General features: G+C 46.7%; 1 protein-coding gene across 3 annotated transcripts in view; it reads right to left on the bottom strand.

Annotated features, from left to right (window-relative positions):
• The window catches only part of PPP2R3A (protein phosphatase 2 regulatory subunit B''alpha), a 194,274-nt gene that overhangs the window by 123,876 nt on the left and 46,877 nt on the right, over positions 1-23,521 (bottom strand). Inside the window, exons 1-2 of one of the 3 annotated variants that reach the window (XM_083178443.1) lie at positions 10,690-10,917; positions 187-262 (exon numbers count right to left, since the gene is read on the bottom strand). The gene's annotated coding sequence lies outside the window, so the exon portion shown is untranslated. Of the gene's footprint in view, positions 1-186; positions 263-10,689; positions 10,918-23,521 lie in introns of those variants that run through there. The other 2 variants (XM_083178444.1, XM_083178442.1) reach the window with 2 other exon arrangements.

The raw sequence follows: 23,521 nt of genomic DNA, 5'->3' as shown, positions 1-23,521 counted from the left end.
TTCTTGAAAAATATAGCTAGAACCTTATAAGTTGCTATGGGTAACATCTCCACTTTGTAAATATACTTCATTAAAAACGTGGAAATGACCATTAACGCTACACTAGCTGGATATCATGGGTTGTTGTTTTTTTACAGATTGAAGTACACAGCAAAAAGCATCCAATGAATCTGGGGGCACAAGCACCTTGTTAATTAGCAATCCGATGAGAATCCGATGAGAATCTGCTGACTGGTTCAAACGGAAATAAAGGAAACAGCATCTGAAATAACATTGCAAAACAGGGGTAAGCAGATAAGCATCTTGCTGCTCAAAAGGATCAACCTACATTTGTTATCAATAGTGCACTATGCGTTCAATAGGAATTGACAAAAACCTAATAAGGCACAGCACCTGGATGCATAATAACTAATAGGAGAAGCACCCAATTAAAGCCCTAAATCAGGCATGTCCAAACTATGGCCCTAAAGCTGTTGTGAAACTACAAGTCCCATCATGCCTTGCCACAGTTTTGCTATTAGGGAATGCTAAAAAGATGGCAAGGCATGCTGGGATGTGTAGTTTCACAACAGCTGGATGGCCAAAGTTTGGACACGCCTGCCCTAAATGGATCACACATACAGTAGAAAGTCTATGTGCATTGCCAAATGCATAACACTTCTCTGTGTTCCTCAGTTTTGGTTTATTTTGATTAGCCATGCTGCCAATGACCAAATATTCCTGGCATGTCCGCCAACTGAGGATGGAGGTCAGCCATAGCTGTAAATGTAAAAGTTGCCCATTCTGGTTCTGTACGAAAATAAATGAAAATAAATCCTATTAGTCTAGACCTTACAGGTGGCGTTCAGTAATCAAACTGGTGTTTATGCTGGCCAATGGGGAGAGCTCGGAAATTCCTGGTATGTGCACAAGCTCACGGGACCACCTACAGTGCAATAAATAAAAATGTAACTGTAACTTTAAGGATTTCTAATTACAAAGCCAGTTCTGTATTTGGCAGTGTTCCCCCATTCCGATACCTTTTATCCTGTAGCCGCCCACACAGCTAAACTCCGATAACATGGTCAGAGCTGCCAAAACACAACTTAAGAAACCCAATGCGGTGTCAGTATAGAAAAACTGTTTTCCCCAAGTAAAACATGCATGACAGCACCTGGGATCTCAAGTACACCAGCACAGAGGACTAAGCATTAAATGCAGGCATGTGGTGGTATAGAAGAGAGAAAATAATTAAATGGTTCACGGAAAACTAAGGCACTCAAATAAAATGTGAATAAAAATGGAAAACGGGTTTCTCCGGAGTTCAGTAATAATGTACATGTATCCAATCCTTCTGCATTTACAATAACAATTACCATATATACTCGAGTATAAGCCTGCTTTTTCAGAATATTTTTTATGCTGAAAAAGCCCCCTCGGTTTATACTCGAGTGAGGGTCCCACTTGAGTCAATAAATTTTCCCAGTTTTTTGTTGTAAAATTAGGTGCCTTGGCTTATATTCGGGTCGACTTATACTCGAGTATATACAGTAATCAGCTTGTTTGCTTTTAACAAGAAAAAAAAAAAAAAAAGGTGTCTACGATTACAGAATGCATTATATAGTGCCATAATAAGGTGGCCAATCCCATGATCAGAATTTGACCTCAAAATTGCAGGGATTCCAATCCCGGGATTTAGGGATTAGACTGCTTCTCCCGACACTGACTGTAACTGTAAATTAACATGCGCTGCAGTCGGGTGTATTTTTTTGTTTTGCCTTCTTACTTTTCTATTCACTTCTACTTATTTCCATGTCTTTCTCACTCTCTGTCTCATTGGGGTCAATTAATTTCACTAGAACATGAGTAGCACCGGAAAGGAGGTCCAGGGAGCTATTCAATTGGCCGCACTATTAAGCCTGAGCCTGACCAGAGCATTTCTTCTCGCATGCCTCATGAGGTGCCAGTAGAAATCCCGACTAGGGCCACAATGTGGTTTTCTGCCTTTAACATGGCACAAGTAGAATAATGACAGGCACTTGTCAGAGAATGCTGGTTCTTCCAACTATAAAAACCATTTAAGGCACAAGAACTGGCATCTCCCGACTAGCAAGAAGAACAATTGAATAGGTCTAGGACCTCATTTACAGCACTATTCATATAATTTTGAATTGCATCAACACCACTGTCCTGTGTTGAGGCTCAAAGCATTAGATACAGACTCCAGTTACACGTCACACATATTGTGGTAGGTTTGCCAGTTTCAAATTTTGCTATCATGGGCCCAATGTTGTCAAACCTAAGATCAGTGAAGCTGCTTTCGCAACTGTTCACATCAGGCAGAGTGCGTGTCCAATATGCCGGTGCCCATGGTAGCCACCAACACCATTAGGTTTGATGTACTGCACATCAGAACTGATATCGCCATCGACAACATACAGTATATGTTAATAAAAGACGGAACAGCAATCACACAGCTTCCGATAAGTCGGCCCATTTTCAGAGTGTTGACAATGGTTATTTATGTACCATACACTGAACAATATTACAATAGTTGTTTCGTAGGCTGCTTCAGGGAGTACACTGCAGCTCATTTCTACATATCTTTAGCCAAGAAAAATGCATGCTTAATATGGCACGAAACTTGCTATTTAAAGAAAAAGAAAAACATCTTTGTCAGACAGCTGCTGCAGCTAACCGATGGTATAAATCTACGGCGCTCATTACTACGCGCTTTAGTCGCACAATGCAGCTAAACAACTGCTTGGGGCTCATAGTGACCATTTTTTTTGTTATTATTAACGGTCATTAAAAATAATAATAATAAAAAAAAAAACTTAAAGCGCCACTATCTCAAATTTATATATAACTAGACATCCTCGCAGACATGTATGCATAGGTTCATTTAGATGAGCAGTTTTTACTATTGCATCCACTGACAAATCCACATGGGAAATCATACAGGATGGCAATCAATAGAATTCTATATGGTTTATCTACACGGACAGCGATGATAGAGGTGACCGCAAAGAGAACAAAAAGCAGATTATCTTGCATTCATGTCCAGGTAAAAGGCAACAAGCTATACATATTATGGAGATGAACTGACCACTCAGTATACATATGAATGACAGATGCTTGGGATGCCGGCATTCAGATTACTGGTGCTGGCATCCCGATAGGGGTCAGGGTAAGTATCCTTACCATCCCCATGCACCTCTTACCCTCGCTTGCCGGAGACTAACCCTAATTCTCCTTGCCAGTGCCTAACTCCTGTAATCTGCCACCTAATCCTAACACCCCCCCCCCCCCCCCCCCCCAAAGCATAACCCCAACTCTCCTGGTCAATGCCTAAACCTCCCTCTCCCCATGGCCTAACCCTAACCTTAGCCCCCACCCACCCCTGCAGCCTTATCCTAAGTCCCCCTCTAGTGCCTAAACCAATCCTTCCCCAGCCTAACCCTAATCAGCCATACTTACATAAAAGGGGCAAAATAGATGGGCCAAGTGGTTCTTATCTGCCGTCAAACTCTATGTTTCTATCCCAACAGTCAGGATTTCGGCATCTTTACTGATGTCTGAATTCCAGGGTCGGTCACCTGGTGATAGTCAGTATTTCTAGGTCAGTATAATGACACCCCGATCACTCTCGAGTAGTTTCCTGGGGCTTCCATTTGGAACATGGGAAGATAAATTATCTGGCTGGAAAAATCTGACAATTTATATACACAACTGAAGCCTATGTTCTTCGTCCGTTCCTGTGGCTTGGCAAGACCACGTATGGTCAGATCCACATGCAACAGGCTTCAGTTTACAATTTGACTAATTGGCCTGATAACATGCAAGTCTGTTATTGTTGCTGGCAGATGATCACACACAGGACAGTAGTGCTTCTCTGCTGACCACAAATACAGGAATATACAAAAACGATTCATATCAGTTTTGGAAATTACAGCCATATTAGGGACACACGCTCACTTTGATACTGGGCCAGATTCTCAATACTGTACTGCAGATCACCACCAAAATCTTGCAATTTAAACATAGGGCAGATGTCAGTAGTTTCAGACAAATCTCATATTTGAAATATACCTATAACTGGGGAGCCTTGGGGGGGGGGGGGGGGGGTTATTAGATCTTGTATTCCGACCGTCGGAACATTCCAACAGTCGGAATTCTGTCCCGTTTTCGCTCTGTTAAACAGAGACTCGATAGGTCGCAATTCAATGTTACGCCTGTTGAGTGTCGAAAAGGGGGCGTGTTGGCAAAAAATTACATGGATTGTCGAGAAACAGCCGTGAAATTGATAATCCAAGTCAGTTTCCGACAAATCAGATCCGAATGCTTTTAAGTCGGATTTGTTTTGTCAAAATCTGCCTCCAATACTGCCAGAAACAGCAGCATCGAATAGGCGGTGAGCGCTATTTCCCCTGTCAGAAATATCACCTGACATAGGGTATATTCGATGCCAAATGGCAAGCTAGGACGACAAGCAGTGCCGATAACTCTGTCATAGCTTGCGGTCAGTATTCAACTAACCCCCCATTTCACTCGCCGTTTCCAACTCGTTGGTTCTTTTCAGTGAGGTTAAAACGTCAAAAGCGGCCGTCAAAACGGCGAGGCTCACCACTGTATGCAGCGGGCTTGCTGCATTTGTGATGAAGTTTGCCATTCCGGGGAATCCTCACCGTCAATTTATCAATAACATAATATACGGCGAGGGGGTTATGCTGTGTACACACGGGGAGATATATTGCTCAGCAATATATGGCTGAGCAATATATTGCTCAGTTTCTACTTTACATCAGCGACCAGAGATGGTCGCTGATGAAAAAGAAACTGCCAGGGGGAGCCCGGCAGTGGTAATCAGCTGGTCGCAGGAGCATGTCCCTGCGACCAGCGATCACCACAAGGGCAAAAACGGGAGCGCGCACCCGGCGATATATATCGCCGGTGCACACTCCCATTGCGATTTTGCACAAAATCGCCCCTGTGTGTACGCACCATTAGAAGTTGAGGATGGCTTGTTTTCAGTGATCCTCGCTGAAAAACAAGCCATCCTCGCTGCACAAACGCCCTCGCCGTCAGCATTGAATACCCCCTCAGTACAAGATACTCATTTAAGTAAAACAGTACAAATGAAGTGGTCCAGTAATAGTAAGTTGGTAACCTGAAAGTACAATAAATGACAGTATGGGGGAAATTTACTAAAGGAAATTTGTAAAAAAAAAATAGGTGTATTTGTATCCAGAAATACACTCATTTTTGACATTTACTATCCCGAAAATACAGCAATTCGTATTAGTATTGATGTGCTATCAATACGAATTGCCGTATTTTCGGGATAGTAAATGTCAAAAATGAGTGTATTTCTGGATACAAATACACCTATTTTTTACAAATTTCCTTTAGTAAATTTCCCCCTATATGTGGAGTAATTGCACGGGTTTCCTCTGGGTACTCCAATTTTCTCCCACGATCCAAAAATACACTGGTACTGTAGGTCAATTGGTTCCTACATTTTTTTTATCCTAGTGTGTATGTACATGGGCAGATTTGGGTAGCCAATTAACCTACCAGTATATTTTTGGATTGTGGGATGAAACCGGAGTACCCAGAGGAAACCCACACAGGTACGGGGAGAATATACAAACCCTGCAGTTAGTAATGCAGAGCACACATCCTTCATTGGGGTTTTGTTTCTCCTCTATAAGATTATTACGTTTTATTTATAAAGACGCCACAAGTGTGTTGCATCACATTATACTGTATATAACACACACCAGAACAATGCAGGGTACACAGAACTTAAACATTAGAGTATCTATTATTTTTTTAACAGCCGCTACTCTATAGGAAATGTCAAACAATCATACACATGCTACATTAAATCAGCTGGAACCTCAGGGTTTCCTCTTATCCCCTGTGCATTGTGGGTATAAACATTTACTCAACCAACTCGGACTAAACAATAGGTTTTCCTCTGGAAATGACTGCATAAGAATTCAGTGAACAGCTGTGAATATTATCACAGACTTGCCTCATGTAATATCCGTCTCCATGGAGAATTACAGTCCTTGGTTACAATACACAAGAAGGTTACACTGGGTAGCATTAAAAATGTAATAAGTCAATAAAGAATCTTAGAGACATTTGATTTCCTTTTTTAAATGCATGAGAACTTGTGATCTAGATCAGATTTGTGGCTCTCCAGTACTGTTTACAGGCTGGTCAGTGGGCGGGTATGCTGGGGAGCAACAGGATGGTCAGGCTTGTTCTAGACCAGGGTTAGCCAACTCCAGTTCTTGAGAGCTACCAACAGTTCATGTTTTCCAGATCACCTCGCAGGTGCACTCTTTACTCACTGGCAAATTACAAAAGATCCACAGGTAGAGATAATTACTTAACTTGCAATTCTGTGAGGAGACCTGGAAAATGTTAACTGCTGGTAGCTCTCGAGGACTGGAGTTGGCTACCACTGTTCTAGACTGTTAAGAAAACGTGTGTTTTCTAAGTGGGGGTTCAATTTTTTTTCCACTGGCAGCCAGATGGAACAATTCCAGTTTTTCAACTTTCGGAGGTGAACACCTGCCACTGCCTACAAATTTAGTGTGTCCGAAGATGGCGAGATAAAATATGCTAAGTTGGCCCATAACTTTAGCTGGGTTAGCCGTTTTATGCGGCACTGTAGGGTCCGACCAGCACAATAAAAAAAAGCAGCTCAAACGACAAACTGAGCTGCTTTCACCTTAATGTCGCCCAGTGTGTATGGGCCTTAAGGCTGCCTGACTTGGTCCCAATACTGTACAATAACGCTATAATCCAGCAAGCAGTGGTGATTGGGGCGATCGCAGGAATTAGTAGTGACAAAGGTCTCCGGTGTGACCATCGCACTATTTCACTTCCTTGCTCTGAGAATGGTTATACGGGGAGCAAAGCCGAGTTTTACTTTCAATTGAAGAAAAAATTGAATTCCTTAGCTGCAAGAAATAAAATATATTATTAGAACTTACTCACCAGGTGAAAGCAATTTAGATAAGCAGCATAATTCCCCTGATATAATGACTGAGCATATCATGTACAGCAGAAAGTAGGGGTAATATAGGACAATCGGCCCAGAGCAGTACAAAAGTCGGCGCGGCTTATTTTTAATGGCATTTCTTAAGTTTCTGGATCAGGGTCCCTAATAACTAAGAAACTACATTATCAGATGAGGGATCACACAGCTACCACATGGGAAGAGAGCATTAGACATTTTTGACAAAGCTCCAACTTTCTAGACAAAACAAATTATCTTATATCCATACAGGAATCTTAAAGGTCTCCACCAGAGAGGCGTGACCCCCCCTCCACTAAAAATCTATGGAGGTATAAAGTGTAATACCGTCTAACGTCTCTTCCACCAGTGATCCATCTGGTAATAATTTGTGTGTTCCAAACAGTGCATGCAGGGTCAATGCAAGACACATAGGATTGCGCATAGTTAGTGACATAGACCAGTGGTTCCCAACCTCAGTCCTCAAGTACCCCCAAACAGTGCATGTTTTCCAGGTCACTCAGCAGGTGCACAGGTGCATTCATTACTCACTGACACATTTTAAAAGATCCACAGGTGAAGCGAATTAGTTCAGTTGCAATTCTGTGTGGAGACCTGGAAAATGTGAACTTTTGGGGGTACTTGAGGACTGAGGTTGAGAACCACTGACATAGACGGTGCACATTAGACGATGTGCCCTATATGTCTGTCCGATCCACCACACCGGACCGTACATTTTCTAGTATTCTTCCATGTTATTCTCCTGTTGTTACTTTTTAAAGCTTCTGCAACATACCTGTTCCCCCTGCACACGCATGCAGCCCAGCGAACATGTCTGAATTATGCCCCATGTTGGCTTTCCTCTTACTCTGCTTTCACAAGCCATCCATTACATTCTTGCTATACAAACCATTTTAGACTATGGGGTAAATCAGACCGGATCACTGGGCTGCTACATTTCAGAGCCGCCACTCTACCAGAGTGAAAACCCACCCCTGTGCACTGCTGCGAATGGCATCGCAGCCATGCAAGAACTGGCAAATCCATTTGTATCCATCCATCATTGAATGATTCACCCCCAACCACACAGATACAGCAACTGTGATGATCCTCAGAGGTCCATTGCCTGTATTTGTAGGTGGAACTAGTTCCACATCCACCACAGCCCTGCACAGTTATTCCAACAGAAAAGCATTCCCTACCACCCAGTCAATAGACGATACAGGCGGCATTAGAGTCATTAACAAGCTGGAACCACCTCCCCCTCCTCAGGAACTGTGGACTCCTTGGGTCCCCCCCATCTGCTGTCTGCCCATCCTGGTACTTAAGAAGAAATTAATTCCACCACTTGTCCAGGACCACTTTAAGACCTGCTCTCACCCTATTACATTTCACCCATAGTGCTGGTGTTGTAAACCCAAAATGAGTGTAGCAAGCGGCTAAAATGTCTGCTGGACATCTGTAAAAAGGACCGTAAACCACCTGTCATCCAATACCTCTTTCAGTATATCCAAAATATCCTGGGCTATAACATTTGAGTGTGCAGCATCCCGGGATTTTACACCATCTGAGTCCAAAAAAACACCACCCAACAGTTTCAACCCTTTTTCATGGTGCAGTGTGAACGTGTAACCCAGATCGATGCGGCCCGGGACCCATTTACAGCACAGAGCCGGTGTGACTGTACTGTAACAGTGTGCATGTACATCACCAACCCGGCAATAAGCCAGATCCTTCAGCAGCCTTAAGGGGTCTCTACCAGGTCGCACCCATGTACAAAACATGGGAGTGACCTGGTTCTTTTAATCAAAAATGCATGTTAATGATGTAAACTGGTAACACTCAGAGGACCAGGTGGAGATACAAGACACAAATGACCTGAAGGGAAGTCTGGAAAATATATAGCATTTTGAATGGCAGATGGATAAATTTGTTAAAGACTTTCACGTCAGTCTCTTTTCCAAAAAACGGAATAATCTCAAATCCTTCTTATCTCTACACCCATAAACAAAACAAAAACCCAAGAAACAACACAGGCCAAACTAAAAGCAACAAATCTTTTAAATTGGTAAATAAAAATGTAACAATTACAAAAAGAATCCCAAATAAAGCCGCTTGTGCAGTGTTTTTAAGAAACACCATCAATACATTTGCTGAGCACAAAGTTTGCACACACGAGTGCTGAAGGATCATAGCAATTCTCAGCGTAAATGCTCATTCTCCTTCAAAACATAACCTCAAAGCTGCAGGTTCCACTTTAGATTGAGTTGATGATACTGCATGGTATTGGTACAGACCGGCTGATTATTCAATGTGCATTACCCATCAAAACCATAAAATATTTACTTGCATACATTAAATTTGATCATGAAATATAAAACATACAAAGGATAAATATGAATGAGTGATTACACAGCGGTGCATGATGTAGCCAATAGGTAACAACCAGACCTGTAACCAGTGTCCCGGCAATAGACCGCAATCGGACTTTAAATATGCAAGGACTAGCATAGGTTGTTAGCGATTCATTAAGACAGAAAATGTAATTACCAGATAACTAATTATAGGATGCAAAGAAAAAAAGTGCAACAGACTTTGCAAGTGCCAAGACTAATACATTACATCAATACCGCAAAACGTTTTGGTTGTTATATGGAATAACATCATTTTCAGAGTAAAAGGTTACACAGGGGACCACAATAAGTTCCATCAGCAACACCTATTTATTTTAAGCAGTTACCTGTGCAGCATGTTACATCTCTGTCCTGCAGAGGATTTTGTACAAGTGTCCAACAGATCATAATGATCAGCATCACTCTACCATGTAGGGAGTAGACAAAGTATACCTAGTGCAATAACCAGAACATAAATATATGTCAAATGGGAAGATTTCATCAACTGGAAGTCAGTTACCGCTATGTATCTTGCTGGATTTAAAACAAGTGTTTAACAGTCAATGTACACCACAGATATCATATAGGGGTATATGTACCAAGACTTGGAGAGTGAGAAAGTGGATGCTGATAAAGAAACAGTTAATCAGCTCCAGACTGTCATGTTACAGGCTGTGTGACAAATAGCAGGAGCTGGTTGTTTGGTACTTTACCTCTCCCCCAAGCTTAGTACATAGAATCGATAGTGCTGGAAGAACTGTAGCGTCCAACAGGATGCCTGACATCAGAGACCTATAATACTGTACATGCAGATTCTGTATTGTGAATACCTGGCACTGCTAGAATAGAAGCAGTAGCATACACAGCAGAATATATGTATTAAAAGCTGTAATTATATCTATATATATATATATCTATATATATATATATATATATATATATATATATATATATATATATATATATATATATATATATACACATACACACACACACACACATACATACTCACATACATACATACATACATACATACATACATACATACATTATAGTGACAGCAGCTGCCTGTACAGTAGGGGTGTACCAGGGGGGCAGCACAGCCCTGTGTACACTATAGCATGCTGTGTGTGACAGCTGATGACAGGTGACATTAGCCAGTGACATTGCTGCTGCAATGATGGAATACAGCCGCAGCTGGAGAGTCCCCGGGTCACTGTCATTATGCACAGCGTGGTCACCATGTCAGGGGTTGTGTGCCACGGGCACGGAGCTGGGTACCTGCGGGAGGTGGCGGCCCCGGCGCGTCCTCTCTCTCCGGGGTCCCCGTTGGATCTGCCGCTCTCTCTCACTCCCATCCCCGGCTCCGCTGCCAGCCGCTGTCACGTGGTGCAGCATTGGCCACCACGCCCCCTCCCCATGTGCAGCGGGGTGTGTGCCTGTGTGTATGCGTGCGTGTGCTCTGTGCATGGAGAGGCGTGGTGGGTTCCCGGCGCTCGGCCAATCAGATCCCCCGAGGGAGGGGCCGAGCTCACAGCCACCACCAACTCCCTTCTAGCTTGTGCGCGCGGCGTGTTCCCGCCCTTTTGTTGTGGTCTTGTAAGTAACCCTTCACTTGCCGTGTATGTGCTGCCGCGGCATTGTCAACATGCCGGCAGGCCCTCCCGCACACAGTACATAAGCGCGTTATAGCTTTTAGGGATGGCAATCGACGCATCTTCCATCGATGGTGTGTGTATGTCGATGGTTCCCATCGATGGTAGTTTATCCCGGAACCATCGATTCTATTGGCAGCCATCGATGGCTCCCACCATCGTCTACTTGCGCATGTGCAGAGGAAGAATTGGGCGCCCCGGGCCCGTTCTTCCTCAGCGCATGCGCAAGTAGACGATGGTGGGAACCATCGGCCGGCTCCTGCTCCGACTAGGACTCGGAGAGGGTAGTATAGCCGGACAGCTGGCCAGCAGGGAAAAAAAAATTGCCATCGGATGCGATCCATCGATGGCATCAAACTATTCGACCCTCGCCTATCGATGCCCAAAACATTGAGCACTAGGTCCCGACCATCGAAGTTTTGGGAACATCGATAGTCGAGGGCCATCCCTACTCTGCACATGAATACACGTGTATAAAGTCTGCAACAACAGTTTGTGCGGCCGAATAACGTAACATACAAGTATATAAAGTACATATATACAGTACACATGCATGCATACAATACAAATATATACATACAGAGGTGGATTCTGCATAGCATGTAATAACGTAGTAGCATGTATTATTGGTTGCTGCCAGGCTTGTGAGTATGGTCCCAATACAGACCTGCTTGCTAAGCACTGTATATTCGCTGCCTAGCGAGCAGGCAAACATTGCCCGCCGAGGTTATCCCCACACTAGCATGCGGGTGGATGTGTACGCTTACGGAGGGAAGATCATTGGTCAGAGGTGCCGATTTATGGTTTTGCTGGTGGGTGCTCAAGGAATAAAATGGTCACCGGGGGGGGGGGGGGGGGGGTTTGCAGCCAGGGTACCGAATGTACTGTTTTTTTTAACATCAGCTATGGCTGACTGATGGACTCTGGGAGATGTAGTTCATTACACTGCCGACTGCTCCCCAGGGAGCATGGAGGAGCGGCCGGCCAGGACTACATCTCCCAGGGTGCACGGGGGAGGGCTGTCTGTGACAGGTTCACCTCCCCCTGCCAGGGAGAGACTGTGGTTGGAGGATGTCACGGCTGTCCAGAGACCACAAGTCTCGGCCTCTATAGCAAAAGCCGCCACCTCCGGGGTGGCGTGACATCATTGCAGCATGGATGTGCTGCAGCATGGAGAACCCGACAGCGGGGACAGTCGACGATCTTATGGCCAGAACCCACGCAGATGACGAGGTAGGGACAGCCTGCGCAGTATTTATATTAAAATGGGCCTCTTAAAGAAATTGGCACATGTAGTTGAAAGTAAAATGTCAAAGCCACGCCCCTTTACCCATGGCCACGCCCATCTATCTTTGGTCACATCCCTGTACCAATTTTTTAGTTGGAAATGTTGGAGGGTATACTACTGGTAATGTGTTACTGGATATTACAGCTACAGGTGTTTAATAACCTACAGGTCATTACTGTTACTTTTGGGTTATTACTGTCTATTACAAGTCGCTTGACACCAGTGTAGTGCCAGCCTGCTTCAAGCACTCGACCATCATCCCTGTGCCAAAGAAACCTGCGTCATCTGCGAATCTGAACAACTACAGGCCTGTAGCACTGACATCGGTGGTGATGAAGACATTGGAATGGCTGGTACTGGCCCATCTAAAGTCCACAGTGGGTTTACTCCTCGACCCACTCCAGTTCGCCTACAGAGCCAATAATCGTCAGAGGATCCGGTGAACCTGGGGTTGCATCACATCTTGCAGCATGCGGACGCATCGGGGAGGTATGCTAGGATACTGTTCATGGACTTCAGCTCGGCATTCAACACCATCTTACCAGGCCTGCTAGACTTGAAAATGCGTCAACTAGGCGTCACGGCAGGTCTATGCTTGTGGGTGTTAAACTTCCTAACGAAACAGGAGCAAAGAGTCAGGATGGGTAAATTCACCTCTGGCGTACGATCCACCTCTCCCCCTTCCTCTTCTCCCTTTATACCAACGCCTGCACTGCTGAGGACACGTCGGTAAAACTCATGAAATTGGCAGATGACACCATGCTCATTGGTCTGATCACAGATGGAGTAGAGTCTGCATACAGGCAAGAGGGGAATCAGCTAGTCACATGGTGAGGTGCCAACAACCTACAGTTGAATACATCAAAGACGGTTGAGATGATCATAGACTTCAGGAAGAACCCCCCTACACTCCCCTCACTAACAGTTGAGGGGAGTGCAGTAGTGATAGTTGAATTCTTCAGATTCCTAGGCTCCACGATTGCCAAGGACCTGAAGTGTAGGGTCAACATAGATGCCATTGTGGGAAAAGCCCAGCAGAGGCTGTTCTTCCTACGCCAACTCAGGAAGTTCAAACTGCCGCAGGAACTCTTGGTGCTCTTCTACTCAGCTATTATCCAATCCGTGATCAGTACCTCCATTATAGTTTGGTATGGCTCGGCCTCAGCTCACGACAGGAAGAGATTACAGCGAATTGTAAAAGCAGCGGAAAAAATCATCGGTTCGGGTCTCCCTGCGATTGAGGACATATACAGATCTAGGGTTACGAAGCGAGCTGGAAGGATTATAAGTGACCACTCCCACCCAGCTCATGATTGCACTTGGGTTGCAAAAATCCAAAGACTAAATATAGTATAAATGGCACTATAATGGAAACTACTGAGGAAGAGAGGGATCTAGGTGTCACTATTTCAGGGGACTTAAAGGCAGGTAGGCAATGTAACAAAGCAATGAAGAAGGCAAGTCAGATGCTTGGTTGCATAGGGAGAGGTATCAGCAGTAGAAAGAAAGAAGTAATAATGCCACTGTATAGGTCATTGGTACGACCTCATCTAGAGTATTGTGTTCAGTTCTGGAGGCCATATCTCCAGAAGGATATAAATACATTAGAGACTGTACAAAGAAGGGCAACTAAAATGGTGCATGGCCTACATCACAAAACGTACCAGGAAAGACTAAAAGATCTTAATATGTATACTTTAGAGCAGAGAAGGGAAAGGGGGGACATGATAGAAACTTTCAAATATATCAAGGGTTTTAACAAGGTACAGGTGGGAGACATTCTTCACAGGAAGAGGAGCAGCAGAACACGAGGACATGCACTGAAACTAGAGGGAGGAAGATTCAGGGGAAATTTGAGGAAGAATTACTTCACAGAAAGAGTAGTAGATAAGTGGAATAGCCTCCCATCAGAGGTGGTAGAGGCAAATACAGTAGTACAATTTAAACATGCTTGGGATAGGCATATTGATATCCTTACAAAAAAATAAGGATCAAATATGGTTTGAGGTAACATGTTTAAAAAAGGGGCAGACTAGATGGGCCAAGTGGTTCTTATCTGCCGTCAAATTCTATGTTTCTATGCCCTCTGGGAGGAGGTTCGGCTCTCGATTGGCGAGGACAGCCAGACACAGGAACAGTTTTTTTTCCCAAAGCAATTTCCCTAATAATCTCAATGGACGGTCATCCCACCCTATCTGCAACTAAAAATTGACACATGTACCTAGCAACCAGAATGCCCTCCCCCACGTTTATCGGTCCTGTTTGGTATTAGGGCCAGATTATCTGAGCTTCAAAAGTGATAAAATGGAGAGTGATAAACAGCCATCCAATCAGCTCCTATCTGACATTTTTCAAACACAGTCTGTGACAACGCAGGCAGGAGCTGATTGGCTGGCTGTTTATCACTCTCCATTTGATCACTTTTGAAGCTTAGAGAATCTGGCCAACAGTCTGTTATGTTGGTATACTGTATGGTAGCAGCGGATATCGGAATCAAATTCCTTGTGTATTGTGTGCACTGATATACTTGGCAATAAAGTGATTCTGATACTGCTACTGATTGCTTATTACTAGTCATTACTGCTACTGGTGGCTAATATATACCCATTACTGCTACGTGTGATTTATTACTGGTCATTTCTGGCACGGGTGACTCAATACTGGACATTTTTGCTTCTGGTGTCTTATCCTTGGTAATTTCTTCTGCTGGTGGCTTAATACTGGTCATTATTTATAGGATAAAAGGTGGGTAAAATCAGTGCAGCCCAAGTATTAGTGCTAGGGTATTCTCAGTACCAAATGGTTAAATGATCAAGAAAAGGAAATGTGCACAAAACACTTTTGGCGCACTGTGTTCTTCAACACAAATGGTTTATCAAAAAGGAAATAAACACCATAAAAAATGAATCACACAATTTAAAAGGCATGGGTGATATCCTACCAGGCAGTGGCGGTGAGTGTCAAAGGGATGGCGAGAATAAATATAGGGAACCAATGACTATTCCCTATTTTTGACACTCACAGGCATCATAGTCTGATATCACCAAATAATTTCCTTCAACTTATAACAAATACAAAGGTCAAAATCCTACCAAAAAAAAAAGAATTTGCTTTTTGCAAACCACAAACCAACCAGAATAACCCCCTTAGACCAAATCGAACCGTGTGTACGGGGCATTAGAAAGATTTCTAGCCAATTCATCAAGTTTTTCCTTGTAATAAACATGGCAGAATGGTGGAGAACAGAAAGAAAACCAGCTCCTAGGAAAACAGGTGAAACTGATAGGGCTCCATGAATGCTGGCACTTGAGATGCACTGTATGATGCACTGTATGATTGAATATGTCTGCTTCTCTGTAATTTACACATCATTATATTGTGTTTGATCTCTGGTGTCTCCCGGGCATTTGACTCTTTCAGCATCTGCACAATCTGTATAAAGGTGCCCAAACTCTTATGCGACTTCTCCAAGGCAAAAAAGTCACATAAGATCTCTCCTGAATTGCCCAGCAGCTTCCCAGGTGGCAAGACTGTATACGACACACCGAATGAGTCATCTCTTATATATTTAGCCAGATCTGTCACTCAACCCCTGTGGAGAACGTTCCTGTGTAGAACAGTTTCACTTTCATGTGTCTGACGTTCCACCCCCTTGACATCACCTCCCCCCGCCCAGCCAGGGCTACAGTACACGCCCACCATCCACCATTACTCCACAGCCACCATTCACCATAACTCCGTGCACATCCCTACCATCTGCCAGGACCCCCGCGACCCCCCTCCCGCGATTCGCGGGACCCCCCGCGACCCCCCCTCCGGCGATTTGCGGGACCCCCCCCGCGACCCCCCCTTCCGCGATTTGCGGAACCCCCGTGACCCCCCCTCCCGCCATTCGCGGGACCCCCGCGACCCCCCCTCCCGCCATTCGCGGGTCCCCCGCGACCCCCCCTCCCGCGATTTGCGGAACCCCCGCTTTCCCCCCTCCCGCGAATCGCGGGACCCCCGCGACCCCCCTCCCGCGATTCGCGGGACCCCCGCACCCCCCCTCCCGCGATTCGCCGGTCCCCCGCTTTCCCCGCGAATCGCGGGACCCCCGCGACCCCCCCTCCCGCCATTCGCGGGACCCCGCACCCCCCCTCCCGCGATTCGCGGGACCCCCGCTTTCCACCCTCCCGCGAGTCGCGGGACCCCCGCGACCCCCCCTCCCGTGATTCGCGGGACCCCCGCGACCCCCATCCCGTGATTCGCGGGACCCCCCGTGACCCCCCCCCTCCGGCGATTTGCGGGACCCCCCCCGCGACCCCCCCTTCCGCGATTTGCGGAACCCCCGTGACCCCCCCCACCCGCAATTCGCGGGTCCCCCGCGACCCCCCCTCCCGCGATTTGCGGAACCCCCGCTTTCCCCCCTCCCGCGAATCGCGGGACCGCCGCGACCCCCCTCCCGCTATTCGCGGGACCCCCGCACCCCCCTCCCGCTATTCGCGGGTCCCCCGCTTTCCCCGCGAATCGCGGGACCCCCGCGACCCCCCTCCCGCGATTCGCGGGACCTCCGCGACCCCCCCTCCCGCCATTCGCGGGACCCCGCACCCCCCCTCCCGCGATTCGCGGGACCCCCGCTTTCCACCCTCCCGCGAGTCGCGGGACCCCCGCGACCCCCCCTCCCGTGATTCGCGGGACCCCCTCGACCCCCCTCCCGCGATTCGCGGGCCCCCCGCGACCACCCCGGTATCCGGACTATTGTTAGACAGCACTTACATCGACAGCCATTACATCGACACCATTAGTTCGACAGCTCAATAGGTCGACATGGTTTTAGGTCGACATACCATTAGGTCGACATGTCATTATGTCGACAGCTCATTAGGTCGACATGTTTTTAGGCTGGCACTGCCATTAGGTCGACAGTGTCTATGTCGACAGTCAAAAGGTCGACATGGGTTTTTTCACTGTTTATTGAGCCGACATGTGCCGACAGGCGGTATTTCATGCCCTACTATCCACACTAGGGCGTGGTGGGAGAATAAAATAGTGTGCCGAGCGCAGCGAGGCACCGTGCCCGAAGCATAGCGAGCGGCTGCGGTACACTTCAAACTGTGTCCATGTCGACTGTGTCGACATTTCGGCCAAAAAACAGTGAAAAAAACCATGTTGACCTTTTGACTGTCGACATAGACTCTGTCGACCTAATGGCAGTGTCGACCTAAAAACATGTCGACCTAATGAGCTGTCGACCTAATAAGCTGTCGACATAATGACATGTCGACCTAATGGTATGTCGACCTAAAACCATGTCGACCTATTGAGCTGTCGAACTAATGGTGTCGATGTAATGGCTGTCGATGTAAGTGCTGTCTAATATCCGTCCCAGACCCGACCACCCCCTCCCGCGATTCGCTGGACCTCCGCGACCACCCCCTCCCGCGAAACGCGGGACCCCCGCGACCCTCCCGCAAATCGCACGACCCCTCCCTCCCGCGAGTCCCCTCCCGCGATTCGCAGGACCCCTGCATCCTCCCCTCCCGCGATTCGCGGGACCCCCCCTCCCGGCATTAAAAGGGCCCCCCACGACCCCCCCTCCCGCGATTCACGGCACCCCCCCCTACTGTGATTTGCGACCCCCCTCCCGCAATTCGCGCCGCCCCCTCCCGCGATTCACGGAACCCCCCTTAGCGCCCCCCTCCCGTGATTTGCGGGCCCCCTCGGCACTTCTCGCGATTTGCGACCGCCCCCTAATTCACACATTCGGGGACCCCCCCTCCCGCGATTCATGCCCCCCTCACGCAATTCACGGCACCCCCCATACCCCCCTTCCTGCGATTCGGAACCCCCCACGACCCCCCCTCCCGCGATTCATGCCCCCTCCCATGATTCACGGACCCCCACACCACCCCCCTGCGCCCACCCTCCCTTGATTCACACCCCCCTCATGCAATTCACGGCAACCCCCCACACCCCCCCTCCTGCAATTCGCAGCCCCCCCACAACCCCCGCCTCCTGCGATTCATGACCCCTCCCGTGATTCACGGACCCCCGCACCACCCCCCCTTGACTCACGGCACCCCACGCGCCCCTCCCGCAATTCACGGACCTCCGCAACCCCCCCTCCCGCAATTCACTAACCCCGACAACCCCCCTCCCGCAATTTGCGAACCCCCCTTCCCACGATTCAAGCCCCCCCGCGCCCCCACCCACGATTTGCGGACCCCCGCCCCCTCCCGCTAACCGCGGATCCCCACACACCACCCCCCCTCCCGCAATTTGCAGACCCCCCAGACCCCCTTTCTGGCAATTCCACCCCCCAGCCGACCACCGCGGCCCCCGCTCCCGCATTTCACGTACCCCCGTGACAATGGGGGATCCTGTACCACCACAAGCAGGTACCGCCCCTAGGTGGGAAATCCGGCCCTGGCTGCCGCACTGCAGGTTTCCCCACTGCCCTCTGCACCAGCGCCACAACTTTTATCAATGTCTTGCCCACATACCACTATTATACAGCCTCCTGCTCTCATGCACGCTCACTCCCTCCCAGTGGGAGGAGACGCTCACCCACTGCCGGGAGCTGCATACTGTCCCCCACCCTCCTCCAGTTCTAGGTATGCCCATCGACCATCAATGATTTTCAAATACAAATAATCGATGGTTTATGGCCGATGTTGAATACTTTTGCCATCAATGTGGGAGGACACTGCCCTGCCTCCTGTTCTCCTGCCCCGTAACTTCCGCCAGTGGAGACCCGCTCACCCGGTGTTGCCCACATTCCCCTATCATGCTTTACCGCCCAGCCTCCTGCTCTCATGCACCCTAACTCCCACCCAGTCGGAGGAGACACTGACTCCTGTATTTCTGTGCTGCCACGCTGGACCCTCACCCACTGGCAGAAGCTGCACAGTGTCCACCACCCTCTTTAGTCCCCCGTATGCCCACACACCCCTATCACTACCCAGCTTCCTGCTCTCCTGAACCGTAACTTCCACCACTGGGTAATCGCTGACGCTGTGTTGCCCACATACCCCTATCATGCCTCATATCCCAGCCTCCTGCTCTCATGCACCCTAACTCCCACCCAGTAGGAGGAGACACTGACTCAGGGCCACCGTCCGGTACTCCTGTGCTGCCACGCTGGACCCTCACCCACTGCCAGAAGCTGCAATACAGGGCATCTTTCATACAATTCTAACCATATTTCTCACAATACAAATGTTCACAAATTAAGGGGCGTAGCCCCTTACGCCGGTGTGAAGAGCGCCCGTAGGGCGCGATGAATCATCTAGTTTTGCATACAATGTATTGTATGAAAACCCAGCCAAGTTGCCCAATGCAACATATCTATAGCACAGCCCATGCAAACACCAGCTCCGATCTGATGCACATGGGACCGTGCATCAGATCGGATATCACACACATTAAATTTAGACTCTTTTCATCCGATTCCGACGCATTGGGCCGAAAATTGTACTAGTGTATGGGGCATTTAGAAAAACAACACAATGCTTAAGCTGGATATAGATTAGACGATGTGTACCAAGCACAATATCATGGGCAGCGGCCTGGGGGGGAGGGGGGAGCCGGCAATGGGTAGACGCTGTAAAATTGTTCAAATTGTCTAATATTTACAGTGTCCTTTTGCTAAGACCTGTTCCATGTCACCTTTTTTTTAAAAACACCATTGATTTGCCCTTGCAGTACCACTCTCTATGGAGAATACACATAACTCTGGGTATTTAATACCTTGACAGATTTTTGGAGGGGTTTTACACGAAAAGTGCTAAATACCCTTTCAATTACTTTTTTTTAGTAACCTGATTTTATATCCCATTCTTCTGATAGGAAATGCGAGCTGGTCGAATTTACTAAAAACAAATATCCGAATTAATGGTATTTTGAAGTGCGCGCATATATTAGCAGCCCATTAATATCCTAATGGAGACAGAACACCAATCTCATGGGCATATAGAAAAGGGGGGCAATGGGATTCCAAATATATCTGGAAAAAGGGACAATTTATTAAAATACACATGTGAGATAACGAGTGTGGAAATGACCTGGATTGGGGATTGATCCGTACCTGAAGAAGCATTATCGAAATGCGTTGCATGGATTATTCAGGCCTTGGAGGAGACTTTGCCACTACTCATTGGGAAAAACCTGTTGCAGCTTTGCCTAACTGCCCAAGCTATATGACCTATACGTTATCTACGCCCACCGCAACCATCCTTGTTTGTGAGACTTTGATCTATGATCTATACTCCTCTGCCAATGTATTGCACTTTATGTATGTGTTTATTCCGGCAATACGGGTAATTTTCATACTTGTTATCTCACATGTGTATTTGGATAAACTGTCCCTTTTTCCCAATATATTTGGGTTATAAATATAGGTTTTATCCCATTGTCCACCTTCTCCATAAAAAAAAAAAAAATGTAAAAAAAAAAAATAGTGAGCTCTGTTATAATTGCGCCATTCTGAGATAGCGTAATCACTCCGAATCCTGCTTCTGCCCTGCTTTCTCTGGCCATGTGCATAAGGAAGAATAAGGAAGTGGCAATACCTATAGCTATCCAAACTGGATATTAGACAAAAATGCTTTTTTAAATAATGCATTTTTTAATATTATAATCATTTTTTTTTTCAGTGCAAGTCATTAGCTGGCAAAGCGGTATATTTGTAAGTGAAACGGGGCAACATAATAAAGTCTTTGTTATCGCTAATCTACACTAATTAGACCTAATAGTGTGAAAGCTGCTATTATCTTTCTAGATAAAGTGACCTCTGTATAATAATAGATGTCTATGGCGTGTGTCGAACAACTCGCTGCAGATAATTTGCTGTAAGTAGCCTTCTGGATACGAGTGACATTAAATTGAGTCAAGGCACTAATTTTGACTGTATATTTGCAGCCCACTGTATGTGTATGCGAACACATGCCTAAAATTCCAGAACCAGCCGCTTAACCGTCATATACCATTCCTATCTAATCACATCCCCACTGTACTGTCCACAGATATGCACTCTCTTTCTTTTTTCACATTTTCCATCCTCCTGACCCCCAAACTGCTGGGTCACCGTATCATACAGCACACCAGGGACCTTTGCATTCTGGTGGAATTAATGCAATAAAGAATATCTATCCTTGTGTATCAATGCCTATTTCCCTATAGATTGTAAGCTTGCGAGCAGGGCCCTCATACCTTTGACTGTCTGTAATTGTTTGTTGTATCACTGTCTCCTATTGTAAAGTGCAACGGAATATGCTGCGCTATATAAGAAACTGTTAATAAAGAATAAAATGCGGTCACCCGGACAAAAAATCATGCGATGGTCGCTGATCATTGAATGATTTTTCCTCTGTTCGTAGATAAAAGTAAGTCAATACATACATTTATCCTGGATGGAGATCGCCGAAAAGGGGGTGTGTGCTGTCATGTGACATTAACCACCCGCCCTATGCAGGCATCGACGTGCCTGCATGTCAGACGCCCATAAAAACTGCATCGGGACACCCATAAAAACTCTGGGCGCCTACTGCTGCCCACCCACTGTCCGGAGGAAATGGTGTGATTGTGAAACTCTCCGAAGCCGTTCGCTCCTGAGGTTTGCGCATGCACAGACCCCAAACATTGGGGAAGGGGCTGAATTTGGACCCATAAGAATGGGTCTGAGTATGCCCTTAAGATGGGTACATACTGGCAGGGGCGGATCCAGGATAAAATGACAGGGGGGGCACCATGATAAAAAAGGGTTTGGGTGGGGGAGGGGCGGTGTTAATGGTGCCAGTGTACATGTTAAGAGAGCGGCAGGAGAGGGTTGGAATGGAATTAAAAATAGGCCCTGGCATTTAAAGTACGGAGGCCCACCATGGCGACAAAAGTGAAGGATGTAGTTGTGCGCGCGCCAAAGGCGCGCTCCAGAAAAGGGTGTGTGGCCACTCAACAGGGGGCGTTTCAACACCATATACAACTTCTTCACATTATGCAACAAAATACTAGACCCCATTATACTTGCCCCTTACACATGATGCCAAATGGAATGAGTCAAAATTGACATAATGCCACATGGATTGAGCCAAAATTCAAATAATGCCTCATGGATTGTGTCAAAATTCACATAATGCCACACGGATTGAGACAAAATTCACATAATGCCACAAGGATTGAGCCAGAATTCACATAATGCCACACAGATTAAGCCAACATTCACAATACACTTCATAAACAGGGACATTGTCCACCAAAGGCGCTTATTAAACATTTACACCATAATGTCCATTACACGTTAAGTTACAAGCCATTATGTCCATTATGTGTTATGCCAAACACCATAATGCCTATTAAAAATTATGCTACATAAGTGCTGCTTCTCTACATGCTCATTGCCAAGGGTTCCATGCTCTTTGCCAGAGGTTCCATGCTCGTTGCCATGTGGGATTACATGCTCATTGCCAAGGGGGAATACATGCTCGTGGTAAATGGGGGACAGCCGCCGCCAGGCAGAAGTGATAGCCACTGACAGTGGCAGAGCCTGGCTGTATTCAGAGCACTGCAGGTCCCGGCTATTTGAAATAATACCCCTTTCACACCAGAAAATGCATTCCCAGGTTGGCCCCTTTTACACCAGCCTAGTCCCTGCATTTTCTGGTGTGAGGGGGAGAGAAAACCACCCCTCCCCCCTTTAACCAGTTATCTCATTTAACCGGCTATATCTTTGGAACCAACTGACCCATTTACATGAGACAAGTATTATATTGAAGAACTTTTGAGTTGGCTTTGAATGATTTTGGTCCAGTGAAACTGGAACGTTTGGTTCCAGAGTAATCTGCCCTCAAAATCATGAACAGCCATGAAATTACATTTCAAAAATAAAAAATTCGGTTTACACGCATTATCTCTGGAACCGATTGACCGATTTGGACCAGCCTGGTATCATATTGAAGGCCCAGCGATTTGGAATTGAATGATATCAACCACAAGCTTCTGAGATGCCAGTACGGGAACTGGCAGCCGTCGGAACCGGGTGGGGGTTGGAATTGACGGGTCCCGTATTATCCTATGGGGAAAAAACGTTACAGGTTTGCCAGGCAATATCTCCGGTTCCCGGGGGACTAGAGACACGGGGCTGGGCTCGTTGGAAAGCCCTGGTCCTCAGATACAAAATAAATGACAGGGGGGGCAC

The sequence above is a fragment of the Crinia signifera genome, chromosome 3, assembly GCF_055691185.1.
Source record: "Crinia signifera chromosome 3, ASM5569118v1, whole genome shotgun sequence".
NCBI lineage: Eukaryota > Metazoa > Chordata > Amphibia > Anura > Myobatrachidae > Crinia > Crinia signifera.
Note: the sequence above shows the minus strand (reverse complement) of the source record. Positions and strands in the feature narration are given on the sequence as shown.